The sequence below is a fragment of the Lactuca serriola genome, chromosome 3 (assembly GCF_051521515.1).
Source record: "Lactuca serriola cultivar US96UC23 chromosome 3, Lser_US96UC23_V15, whole genome shotgun sequence".
NCBI lineage: Eukaryota > Viridiplantae > Streptophyta > Magnoliopsida > Asterales > Asteraceae > Lactuca > Lactuca serriola.
The window spans coordinates 113,989,399-114,003,152 of NC_136410.1; positions in this window are offsets into that span (position 1 = coordinate 113,989,399).

Sequence of the window (13,754 nt, forward strand, 5' to 3'; positions counted from 1 at the left end):
TTCTTCCTCCTCCTCTCAGTCCCATATCACAGAAGCTGCCATTCAGGGGATGGTTGATACTTTCACCAAGGCACACGAAGCCTCCATCAACTCTGCTATTGTTGATATAGATGCATCCACAAAGGCCTGTGCTGCTGCGACCAAAAAAGTCGAAAAACTATTTCGCGATGCTAACACCTTTTTGGAGTCTTTACAGGGGGCAGCTGAATCTAATGCAACGAAGGTTGATTCGGTTGTTGAGAAGCTGGCTACTTCCTTTGAAACAGAAAAGCATCACTTTGCCAGTCTTCGTCAGACCCTTGAAGCTGACAACAAATCCTTCCAGGCAGCCGTTGAGGATCGCTTGACCAAGCTCCAAGAAGACCTTGCCTCGGAAAACTCGGTGATGGATGCACTTGCACGCAAAACAACTGCACTAAAAAACAAGAGTCTTCAGCTTTCCCAAACTGAGAAGGAGGTTAATTCTCTTCGATCCGAGCGAGCTGTGATTTCGAGTTGTGTTTCGGATGTCTACGGAGCCCTCTCAAACATCATTGAAGCGCATGACCCGATTCTCAACTACTCTGTGAGGCGAACTCTTGCTGAGAAACTTGCTCCTGCCCTTGCCTTGCTCAGCAAAATTGAGGGGCTTCCTGAGCAAGTGGTCCATCCAAAACAAGGGGGAGAAGGAGCTTCAAAGGGCAGTAATCAATCTCAACCGCCTCCTACTTCTTCATCAGCTCCAACTAAAGCAACCGAACCACCAACAACTGTTCATGCTTTAGGTTCGGGTGCTCAAGACAAAGGCAAAAAGATTCTCGAAGACAGTGATGGAGACGATGACAAAGAAACCATTGCTGATATCTTGAAGAAACAGGCTAGGGACAAGGAACCAGACATGAGTGCTCGGATCGCTAGGGAAGCCGAGGCAAATGAAAGGAGGATGAAGGAGGCTCATGATCTCCTTGAAAGTCAAAAAAACCCTATTCCCTCCATGGACTCTTGAGAAGCTTATCAAAGAAGCTATCGAGTCCCCCAGCATCCTCTGGCTTGAACCTGTGATCTCTTTGGACAGGGTTAACTCTAAGGACTCTCAGTTCGACATGCCCTTGACCCGAAAGGCCTTTATATTTCATGCATTTCCCCACATTGCTGAAGTCCCTCAGCCTCACCCGAAGGTCGATAGGGAACTTATTGATTTCTATCTGAGGTTTGCTCAGCCTCAGTATCAGACGTGGAGTGCACAAAAGATCATCAACGTTCGGGTCCTCAAACCCTTTCTGGAGGGTAACTTCACGAACGTCATATTCAAAGTTTTGAGGGGTTCAGATAAAGCCGAACATGCCATTGCTCTCGCTGATCTTCCTAAACTGAATCCTCACGATTGGATCATCATGCATAATATCCTCCTCACCAATGAAGCTGAATATGGGCCGATCATAGATCACTTCATGAGGATGTTGGTTTGTTATATCATGGAGGTTGCTAAGATGGATCAGGAAATTTCTAATGTATTCAGGAAGAAGCCCACCATCTCCCCAGTCGGTTCTGCAAGTGATCTGAATAAAATGCAAATGGGGAGGATCGATCCGAAGCGAAACTCAGTTATGTTCACCAGGAATGAAGGCCAAAAATGTCTGTTCGCCTTGGCTGACAAACATCTTTATACCACTTCGTGTCTGGAGCATGTTCTGGGTATCATCAATCGGTGTAAGCAAAATTCTAAAGATGATAAGAAGTACTTCAATGACATGATGCACTGGTATATTCATTTCAAACAAACTATTCTTTCCATCATTCCTTGCCTGTTCGATACCACGAAGAAGGTTAATGCAGCAGGATCCAGTAAGCCAAAGTAGAGTCTCGCCCCAATTGACGTAAAGGGGGAGATTGTAGGGTCCATTATGTGTTGTGTCTTGCGCTCGGTCCTTAGTCCAATTTTGTATCCGGATTGGGCCTGTCCATCCGTGATATTATTAGGTTTTAGTATTTATATATGCTTGCATGCATCTTTGTACGTAGCTGTTTTAGTCGATCATTCATAGCGATCACAGTTTTATCGATTGTAACCCTAAAAGCCTCTACAGTGGAAGTTCTTTATCGAGCTCTGCTAAGGCGTCAATCTATTGAATCATTTAGCACATTATTGATTCATTCTCTTGTTTGTTATTTTGTTTGCATTATTCTGATTAACCTGTGTGAGATCTAAATGATCAAAGAGTTTTTCAACTCATCAGCTTTATTTGGCTGAAGTTGTCTGGATGCGTATTCAATGAATTTTATTCCTTTGCATCAGTATACATCCTAACCCTTGGTGAAAGGTGTCACAGAATACTACAAAGTATTATGTTCCCTCTGGAACAGACAAAATTGGTGCAGTCGAAACAATAGTTTCAATTTCTGGAAGGTAGACTCTTGTCTGTCTCTCCAAATCGAACTTCTTGTCCTTCTGGGTTTGAGCGGTGAGAGGATTCAATATTTTGGAGAAATTCTCAGTGAATCTCCGATAATATCCTACAAGCCCTAGGAATTGGTGTACTTCGCTTGGCATCATTGGTCTTCATGGGATCAACATGAATCCCTTTGCTACTAACCACATGACCGAGGTAATGCACTTCGTTAATCCATTGCTCACTCTTAGAGAACTTTGCATAAAGTTTCTTCTTTTTTTAAACAGTTTCAAAATAATTTCAAGTGTTGTCTATCTTCATAATTGGTTTATAAATATATCAATATGTCATCGATGAAAACGATCACAGATTTATCCAAGTATGGTTTACACACCCGATTCATAAGGTCCATCAATATGGTTGGTGCGTTGGTTAGTCCGAATGGTGTAACTAGAAACTCATAGTGACCATACTGAGTCCTAAATGCCTTCTTTGGAATGTCTGCTTCTTGCACTCTGAGTTGATGATATCCAGATCTTATGTCGATCTTTGAGTAGTAGTAGGATCCTTGTAGCTAATCGAATAGGCCAGTGATCCTTAGGAGTGAATATTGGTTTTTGATGGTGAGTTTGCTCTACTCTCAATAGTCGATACACATCCTAAACGATCCATTCTTCTTGTTGACAAACAATATCGGAGCTCCCCATGGAGAGAAGCTTGTTCGGATAAAGCCTTTGTCAAGAAGTTCTTGATGTTGACTGGATAGTTCTTGCATTTTTATGTAGCCAAACGATAAGGAGATCTTGCCACCGGTCTTGCACTCGCGATCAGGTCAATTCAGAATTCGACCTGTCTGACTGGAGATAATACAAGTAGATCCTCTAGAACTACATCCGGGTAGCCGCACACTTGCAGAATGTCTTTGATTTCCTTACTCTTGTCTTGCATATCCACCACGTAGGACTAGAAAGCGAAGCATCTCTTCTGCAAACACATTCTTGCCTTCATGCAAGAGATGAATCTTAGATTCTTTCCTGATTTATCCTCATAAATCACAATAGCTTCGTTGTTGGGTAAAGGTAGTCGAACGGTTTTTTCGCAACATAAGATCTCTGCTCGATGTAGCGATAACCAATCGATTCTGATGATTACATCGAAACCTATGGTGGTCATAGTACTAGGTTGATGTGAAATACATGGTTATTCAAGGCGAGGAGGCAATTAGTGAGTATATCTAATGTGCTTTCTAACAGGGCATTTGCTACTTCTACCAAGTAAGCTGCATTAAGTTTGCATGGTTTATAGTTAATCATGCTTCTAAACTTATCGGAAATATAGCTTTTATCAGCGCCAATATCAAATAATACGAAAGTATAAATATTGTTGATAGGAAACGTACCAGTAACTGTAGTTGGTTCCTTGTGAGAATATCCAACACCAATCACAAATTCTCTTCATTGGCCACCTAGATTCCTTAGTTTTGGGCAGTCCTTCAAATTCCATGGTTGATTGCTTTCGAAGTAGTTACGGCTTCCTCCTGTAGCAGGGGTTGAGGTTGTATTTTTTAGGGTCTTTTTGCAGTACTTAGAGGTGTGACCTATCAAGTTACAGATGTTGCAGACCATGCATGTTCCGACACGGTAGAAACCACACTTGGTATAATGGGGTAAAGTTCCAGAGTAGGGCCATCTGGTCCGAGGGAACTGACACCGGACATGCTGCGCTCGATTCATGATGCCGACAAACCGGTGGCCAGGGGTAAGAAGGCAGACAAGGGGAAGAAACCATCCAAAGCCCCAAAACCTTCTCCCAAGAAGCGTAAACAACCGAAGGCTGCTTCATCCCCACAACCGAAAAGGAGGAAGACCCAACCAAAGCGAAAGCTCCTCATACCCTCCTCTTCAAGCGAATCCGAAGGTGGGAGTTCGGACTCTGAGGGCTCACAAGGAGACGAATCTCCTCAACGAGGCAACACACCCCTCGGTCCCCAACCCCGGAGATGGAACTTCACCAATCCCCAGTTCCTTCCCCTCCACCCACAATACCTATTTCCATTCCCACCATAAACCCTACAATACCACCAACCTCATTTCCTATACCTCCACCCATATTCACCACATCAACCGAAACACCACCTGTAACCGAAACCCCACCCGTAACCGAACCTCCACACACCGAAACTCATATACCACCACCACCCGAAACAAACCCCCCACCCACTCAACCTGAACCAACCAAAACCACAACACCCCCAGCTTCACCACCACCTCAATCTCCAGAAGACGCCTTCGATGGCGATGATCAATACCTTGGTGGTGATCACATGAACTTTGATTCGGTCTACTATAGTCCGTTTCAAGTTCAGAGTGATGAGGAGGATGATGCTCCAGTGACAAAGAAGCATCTCCGCGAGCTTCACGAGAAGGTTGATCAACTTCTCGCCTCCTCTTCCAACCAGCAGTCATCCTTGTCTGAAGCTGCCCTTCAGAAGATAGTTGATGCCTTCTCCAGGGCTCAACATGACTCAGTGGCCTCAGCAACTGCTGCAATAGGCGCCTCCACCCGAGCTTGTGAGGCAGCGACCGAAAAAGTCGATAAACTATTCTCCGACGCTTCTGACCTGCTGAAGTCTCTGCAGGAAAGCGCCAATGCCACAAAGACAACTTTGGAACCGATTGTTCAGCAATTGGCCAAGTTCGTCTCGACGGAGTTGACTTCGTTCGCTACCCTCCGACAAAATATCAGCGATGACAACTCGGCACTCCGTGCCTCCATCGATGCCCGTCTGGCAAAACTACAAGAGGATCTTGCGGCAGAGAACTCTCTGATGGACGTTCTGGCAAGTAAAACAACTGCCCTTAAGGTCAAGAGCACGCAGCTTTCCAACTCCGAACAACAATTGGAAGCTCTTCGATCCGAGAGGGAAGTCATAAAGACGTGTGTTTCGGATGTCCACGCAGCTCTATCCAACATCCTGGAAGCACATGACCCCATCCTTAATCATTCGGTGAGGCGCACCCTCGCTGAAAAGCTCTCCCCGGCCATGGACCTCTTAAGCAAAATTGAAGGCCTTCCGAGTTTCGTGTCCATTCCGAAACAAGGGGGAGATGAGAAGAAAGGATCGAAACCACCTCCGTCCTCCAAAGCTACTCACACAACCGAACCACCCCCAACTGGTCATGCCTTGGGTTCGGGTGTGAAGAACAAAGGCAAACACATAGCAGAGGATGAAGATGAAGATGAAGATGAAGACAAGGAGACCATTGCGGACATGTTAAAAAGAAAGAACACTCGCAATGCTGAAGACGATGCCAGTCGTGTGGCGCGTGAGGCTGAAGAAGCCGAACGAAAGCAAAAAGAAGCCCACGATCTCCTTGAGAGCCGAAAGTTGCTCTTCCCTGCCTGGACCAGGGATCGTTTGATAAAAGAGGCCATAGAGACTCCAAGCATACTATGGCTCGAGCCGGTGATATCGTTCGACTGCAACAACACCATCGATTCGCAGTTCGATATGCCACTGACTCGAAAGGCGTTCATCTTCCACGCCTTCTCCAACATTTCTGAAGTCCCGCATCCGAACGATGAGCTTGACAGGGAGCTCATTGACTTCTACCTGGAGGTCGCTCGCCCTCAATTCCTTACATGGAGCGCCCAGAAGATTGTCAATGTTCGGGTGATGAAGCCTTTTGCCGTGGGGAGATTCACAAACGTCAAGTTCAAGCTTATCCGAGGATCTGCAAGAACTGCTCACATGATCTCTCTGGCGGATCTGCCCAATCTGAACCCTCATGATTGGATAGTCTTGTACAATATCCTGCTGACAAACGAAGCCGAATATGGTCCCATCTTAGACCATGTCAAAAGGATGCTGGCATGCTATATCATGGAGGTGGCCCTAATGGATCAGGAGGTTGCCACAGTTTTTAAGAAGAAACCGAAAGTCAAGCCTGTGGGATCGGCCAGTGATCTGAATCAAATGCAAATGGGCAAGATAGATTCGAGGCGAAACTCTGTGATGTTCACTAGAGCCGAAGGACAGAAATGTCTCTTCGCTTTAGCTGACAAACATCTTTACACTACAACTTGCTTGGAGCACATCTTATTCATCATCAAGCAGTGTAAAGACAATTCGGCTGATGATATCAAGTACTTCAATGATATGATCAATTGGTACATCCGGTTTAGACAGACCATCCTTTCCATAACCAAGTGTCTGTTTAGTACCGTGAAGAAGAAGGTACCAGCTTCAGCCGCCGGCCCAAGTAGAAAGTGAAGGTCTCGCTCCAAATTGACGCAAAGGGGGAGATTGTTGGGCTGAAAAGAGTTTTGATGTTGCGTCTTTTGGGCTCGTTAGATTAGCCTTTTATTCTCCGGTTTGGGCCTGTCCAACCGAGAGCCTTTTATGTATAGTATTTAAGTTAATGCTTGCATGCATATTAGGTTAAGATTCTAGAGATTATCGATATAGTGATTTATCAAGAGTATAATATTTTCCTGTAATCGTTCTTGTAATCTTCCAATCCTTTACAGTTGATGTTCTTAATCGAGCTCTTCTAAGGATTTTATTTAATCATTCGACATGTTTGATTCAAGCTGTTTGTTCTTATTATTGTGTTTTTACTGTTTTAAATTCATATACTTGTTCAAGATCTAATCGATCTTCTTAGATTAAAAGTTGTTTTAATCCCATCAATCCACTTTCAACCTACTATCTTTCGACCATGTTCATGATCAACCAAGTTCCATACTTGGTTATCATACATGGACTGAATCTCGCTATCCATCGCCTCCTTCCATTTGGTAGCCTTGGGGCCTGCCATCGTTTCCTTGTATTTATCACGTTCTTCCAAATTTACAAGTGTTCTATCACTGATAAATGTATCCCCGTTTGTAGTAATATGGAAACAATAGAACTTAGGTGGTACGCTAACCCTACTAAACCGATGAAGAGGTAATGAATTGTCAATGGGCTCAATAGGATTCTCATCCTCTGGTTGAGAGCTAGTGTCTTCTAAGGTTCCACCATTGGTTGAATATTGAATTTCTTCTAGTTCAATAGCACTCCCACTCTCCTTATTTTAATATGAGCAATTTCTCATGAAAGAATCCGCTTCGAGCTACAAAGACCACGTTCTCACTAGGTCTGTAGAACAAGTATCCAAAAGACGTTTGTGGGGAGCCAACGAAAATAAACCTCTAGAATCTAGGTTCCAGCTTGTCATGAGTTTATCGTCTTACAAAAGCTTCACAACCCAAGACCTTGATATGTGCGAGTGAGGGTACTTTCCCTGTCTACATCTTATGAGGTGTTTTGGTAACCTTCTCAATAGGAAAAAATTTAGGATATAGGAAGTTGTTTTTGATGGGTTTGAGCCAAAAGAACATCCTATGTGCTCATGCAAACCCTAATGCTTGGATCTAGGTTTCTCTATTGTACATGCAATTCATCCAAGACTTGCAAACCTTAGATCTAGTGTATATAATTCGAAATTGACATAACAAAACAGACCTAGATGATTACCTCTTCTTCAAAGCTTGAATCTTCTTGTCCTTAGAGCTTAGATTCACAAATGTCACTCCTTAATGGCTTACAAACACCACAAGCAAGAGGATGATCTTGGAGAGATTTTGGAGGCTATAGAATTCGGTTCTAGTACTCTTAGGAATAGGTTTAGCAGATTTCTGAAGCCTAAGGGGTCCATTTATACTTGTACTACTAGGGTTTCAGTCAAAACCCTAATTGGATAGCTTAGGCCTTAAGTAGTCCAAAGAACCTTCCGGAATAAGGCCTTGGACGAAATTTAGATGGGCTCCCACTCTAATTTCGTCCACCCCTTAATTCAAAGGATTCTCAGCCCAAATCAACTATCACACAATTGACACTTCCAGTCCCCTTTATTAATTAATCTATTTAGCCACAGAATTAATTCTTGTCTAATATTAATTAAACTATATGATTTCTCTTTTAATATATTAATCATATAACATATTAATAAATCATAATAACCTCTTTATTCATAAATCATCCTATCATGTTGCTTTGGTGAAGGCAACCCAAAAGAACCATGCACAACCGGGTCAAGTACTTACCAAATATAGTTACGGGCTTAGACACCGATCCAACAGTTTCCCACTTGGATAAGTCTAGTAACTACAAATGTATATACAATCCGATTTGTAATCATAGCTCTCAAAGACGTTGTCGAACTCTGATCTTATCAGTAACCTGTCCTTTAGATAAGGGTTCGTATAATCTTCTATTCTAGATATCGTGCGGACAATTACATGGAACATAGTCGTACTCATTGTTCAACAGTTTGTTTCTCGATCTTATATTCATTTGACAGAGAACTTAATTGAACACATCAATTCAGTCCTAATCGAGACCGGCACATAAGTCAAACTAAATCATCGAGGGGCCCTGATATCGCTTTTACCCTCTTAGGATAAAAGGAACAGATAAACTTCGACTTATATGCATTTACTATCCACTAATCAAATCATACACAACAATGCGTTTTATAACATCAAGTTACTGATGTGTTTATGCATTATCAATGCACAACTAATCAACAAACAATAAACCATATATCTACGTTTTAAGACCATATGATATTATCGTCTTGCGATCACTCGTGATAAATTCCATGAAATGATTCCAGCAAGCATGGGTTTATTCCAATGCTCAAATCAAGTTCATAGGCACTCATAAACATTGTAGCAAACTTTTGCTATATCTAATACATTTTAGACAATCTCACACCAATTCATGACATTCATACCTACTTCCAACATATGATCGATTGTGGACCATTCGAATAAATCTTATTACTTAGGAAGTTAAAACATGCAAAATGAATCAATAGGTAAACAATTAACATAAGACATTAACTTTACTTATAAATAATACCTATTTATTTAATCGTCGAATGTTAATTCCAATTTTTCTATTACACGTTTCTAAACTATCTAATCTAAACTAATATCATCCTTCAGCCCAATTCTCCTAGCGTGTTGCAACTGCTTAACCTTACTCAGTCCCTTCGTAAGTGGATCTGCTGGGTTATCCTCTTACGATACCCTCTTCACTACAAGGAGTCATTCTTCCACCCGATGTCGAATAAAGTGATATTTTATGTCGATATGTTGAGATCTGCCATGATCCCTTGTTTTCTTGGTCAAGGCAACCGATCCTTCATTATCAAAGAAATTTTCCATAGGCCCCTATATGGCCGACACAACTCTAAGGTCTCCAATAAATTCTTCAACCATATTGCCTCCTTTGAAGCTTTGCTTGCTGCAATGTACTTTGATTCGCATGTTGAATCAGCTACGGTCTCCTACTTGGAACTTTTCCAAGTCACTGCTCCTCCATTAAGGGTAAAGACCCAGCCCGACTACAAACGGTAGTTGTTCGTGTCGGTTTAAAACTGGTGTCACTGTACCCTCGCATCCTTAATTCATCACTCCCACCGAGGACTAGAAATCATTCCTTGGTCCTCCGAAGGTACTTAAGAATATTCTTGACTGCGGTCCAATGCGCTTTTCTAGGTTTCCCTTGATATCTACTGACCATGCTCAAAGTGAAGGCCACATCAGGGCGAGTACAAGTCATAGCATACATAATCGAGCCAACTGCGGAAGCATATGGTACTCGGCTCATTTATGCTATCTGGACTTCGGTACTCGGACTTTGAGTCTTACTCAACTTGGCATTACTTTGGAATGGTAACTCTACCTTCTTTAAATTCTCCATACTAAAACGTTTTAGTACCTTGTCCAAGTAAGTATTCTGACTAAGTCCTATTAGTCTCTGACTTCTGTTTCTTACTATCCTTATTCCCAGAATATAGGCAGCCTCTCCGAGGTCATTCATAGCGAAGCACTTCCCAAGCCAGGACTTCACTTCCTGCAGCGTCGAGATATTGTTTCCTATGAGTAGTATGTCATCAACATACAATACGAGGAAGCTTACTATACTTCCAATTTCTTTGACATATACACATGATTCATCCTCTATTTGTAGAAAACAAAACTTTTTCACTTTCTCATCGAAACAAAGATTCCATCTGCGAGACGCTTGTTTCAGTCCATAAATGGACTTCTTAAGCTTGCACACTCTATCGGGATGCTTTGCATTGACAAAACCCTCTGGCTGAGCCATGTAAACATCCTCAGCCAACTTTCCATTAAGGAAAGTGATTTTGACATCCATCTACTATATTTCATAATCATGAAATGCAGCAATGGCCAACATTACCCTAACAGACTTTATCTTCACAACTGGTGAGAAGGTTTCATCATAGTCAACTCCGGGAGTTTGAGTGAAACCCTTCACGACCAATCGCACCTTATAGGTGTGCACATTCCCATCCATGTCGGCCTTCTTCTTCATGATCGATTTGCACCCGACTGGCTTACGACTTGATACATTCTCAACCAAATTCCAAACTTGGTTGTCATGCATAGACTAAATCTTGTTGTCCTTCACCTCTTTCCAATTTGCAGACACCAGGCCTGCCATGGCTTCCTTATAGCTGTTAGGTTCGTCCAAATTCACTAGTGTACTATCACTAATGAACGTATCCCCTTCTGTAGTAATATGAAAACCATAAAACTGGGTTGAACCCTAACTCTTTAGTAACGTCTTAGAGGAAAGGACTCGTCAATCGGTTCAACTGTAGTTTCCTCCGTGGGTTGAGTTCCAATGTTGGAGGTTCCTTCATCACTCGAGTCTTGAATCTCTACAATATCGATTTGCCTCCCACTGTCCCCTTGGCTTATGTTCTCGTTCTCGGAAAATCCCTCTCTTTGCAACAAAGACAATATTGTCACTCGGTCTATAGAAGAGATATCCAAAGGACTTTTGCAGGTAGCTGATGAAAATACACCACTCACAACGAGGTTCGAGCTTTCCGTGAGTCTCTCGTCTTACGAAAGCCTCGCAACCCCAAACCTAGATATGCGCTAATGATGGAGCTTTCCCTGTCCACATCTCGTGAGGTGTTTTGGAAATCTTTTTCATAGGGACTAAGTTAAGGATATGGGCAGCAATTTCTAAGGCATACCCCTAGAATGAGATAGGTAGTGAAGCATGACTCATCATGGAACGAACCTTGTCTAGCAAGGTTAGATTACGCCTCTCAGCCACACCATTCATCTGTGGTGTCCTAGGTGGCGTCAATTGCGAAACGATTCCGCATTCCTTGAGGTAGTCATCGAATTCAAGACTTAGGTACTCTCCACCTCGATCGGATCAAAGCATCTTGATTTTCCTGTCCAACTGATTATCCACTTCTTGTTTAAACTCCTAGAACTTTTCAAAGGTTTCTGACTTGTGCCTGATTAAGTAGATATACCCATATTTTCTACAATCATCGGTAAAAGTCACATAGAAGCGGCTCGCACCCCTTGTGGTGGATCTAAAGGGCCCACACACATCGATGTGTATGAGATATAATAAACCCTCACCCCTCGCACACGTGCCAGTGAAGGGTGACTTGGTCATCTTTCCAAGTAAACAAGACTCGCCCACGTCATCATCCCTACGTTCGAATGACTCCAACACTTCATCCTTTTGGATTTGGGCTATGCGTTTCTTGTTGACATGTCCAAGACGACAATGCCACAAGCATGCATTATCCAAACCACTAGAAGAATCAATACACAACATATCATTTCCTAAGTTATCTACAACCATCACAGTTTCATATATTCCATTACAAGGCAATGCTTCAAAATAAAAGAAACCACTAGGATACGCATTAATAGAACCCTTTTCATTATCAAATGAATATCTAAAATCTTGTCTATATAAACCCTGAAATAAAATGATGTTTCTTGCCATATCTGGATAATAGCAACAGTTATTTAAATCTAATCATAACCGACTACTGATCATTAAAGAGTAAACTCCGATCTTGGTGACAGGCGACGATCTTCTGTTCCCCATGATCAAATTTATCTTCCCATGCTCCACATCCCTATATCTTCTTAGGCCCTGCAAATTAGAACATATGTGAAAGCCACATGATGTATCAAGTACCCAAGAAATGGCATGTGACGAATCATTAGATTTAATAGTGTAAATACCTGCGTAGGATGGCTTAATCTTTCCACCCTTGATAGCTTGCATATATTCTGGGCAACTTCATTTCCAATGCCCTATCTTTGGCAGTAGTGGCACTCTACCTCCTTGGGGTTTAAGTTGGGTTTAGTAGAACCAACTTTGGTTCCACTGGAAGAGGTACCATCTTGGGACTTTCCCTTGTGGTGGATCTTTAAGGGAGACTTCCTCTTCTTACCCTTCCCTTACCCAATTGCCAAGACAGAGGCAGCAGTAGGAGTTAGAGTTGATGCAACAGACTTATCTTTGAGATTGCTCTCAACAGTCCTTAGCAAGCCTTGAAGCTTTCTCAAAGTGACCTCTTCCTTATTCATGTGGTTGGTCATGCGGAACAGGTTGTAGCAGGGAGGCAAGGAGTGAAGGATGATGTCAATTACCAGCCCTTCATCAAAGTTAACATTCAACTTTAGCAGGTGTTCGACATATCTCCGCATCTTTTGCAGATGAGTGGTAAGGGACTCTCCATTACCCATTCTGGTAGTGATCATCGAAGTGATGATCTCATACCTTTCTTGCCTGGCGCTCTGGTGGTACCAGTCCAGCAAGTCTTGATGCATTTAATAGGGATACATGTCCTCATAGGACTTCTAGAGTTTTGTAGTCATGGTCGCTAACATGATGCAACGGACTTTCGTAGCATCACGCTCATGGGCCTCAAAATAGGCGTTCTCTTCAGCAGTGGCAGTCTTGAGGTTTATTTCCTTCAGCTTCTCATCGAGGAAAAACTCTTTGTCCTCGTAACGAGTGACCATTCGGATGTTGTGGATCCAATCATTGAAATTGGACCCGTCAAAGTTCACTCACCCACACAAGTTCGTGAGTGAGAACGATCCGTTGGAATTTGAGTCGGAAGCATTGTTATTGACGTTCTACATCTGAAAAGGAAAAAGAACAAAGTTTGAGTAGAAATGAATCCCTAATTAAACACCTAAATTGAGAAATTAGGGCTAGGATCCAATAACATTATTTAAAAATTAGAAGAGGGATGTTGTAATCTAACAAGTAAATAATTTGAAGGTAAGTGAATGACGATTCACTAATTCTCCACCATGAAAAACGAAAAAGACATTAAGTTTTGAATGTATTGAAAACTCCTAGATATTTTGAGATTCATTGAAATTTTCAATGGCATGTTTAAATCTCGATATTCCCCTCAAGTTTGTGACTGGGATGCCGAGGATCACAAAGCGGGTGTGAATAACCATGCAAATATACATGGTGCCCTCATTGTTACAGTCACCTATTCGATGTGTCGGTTA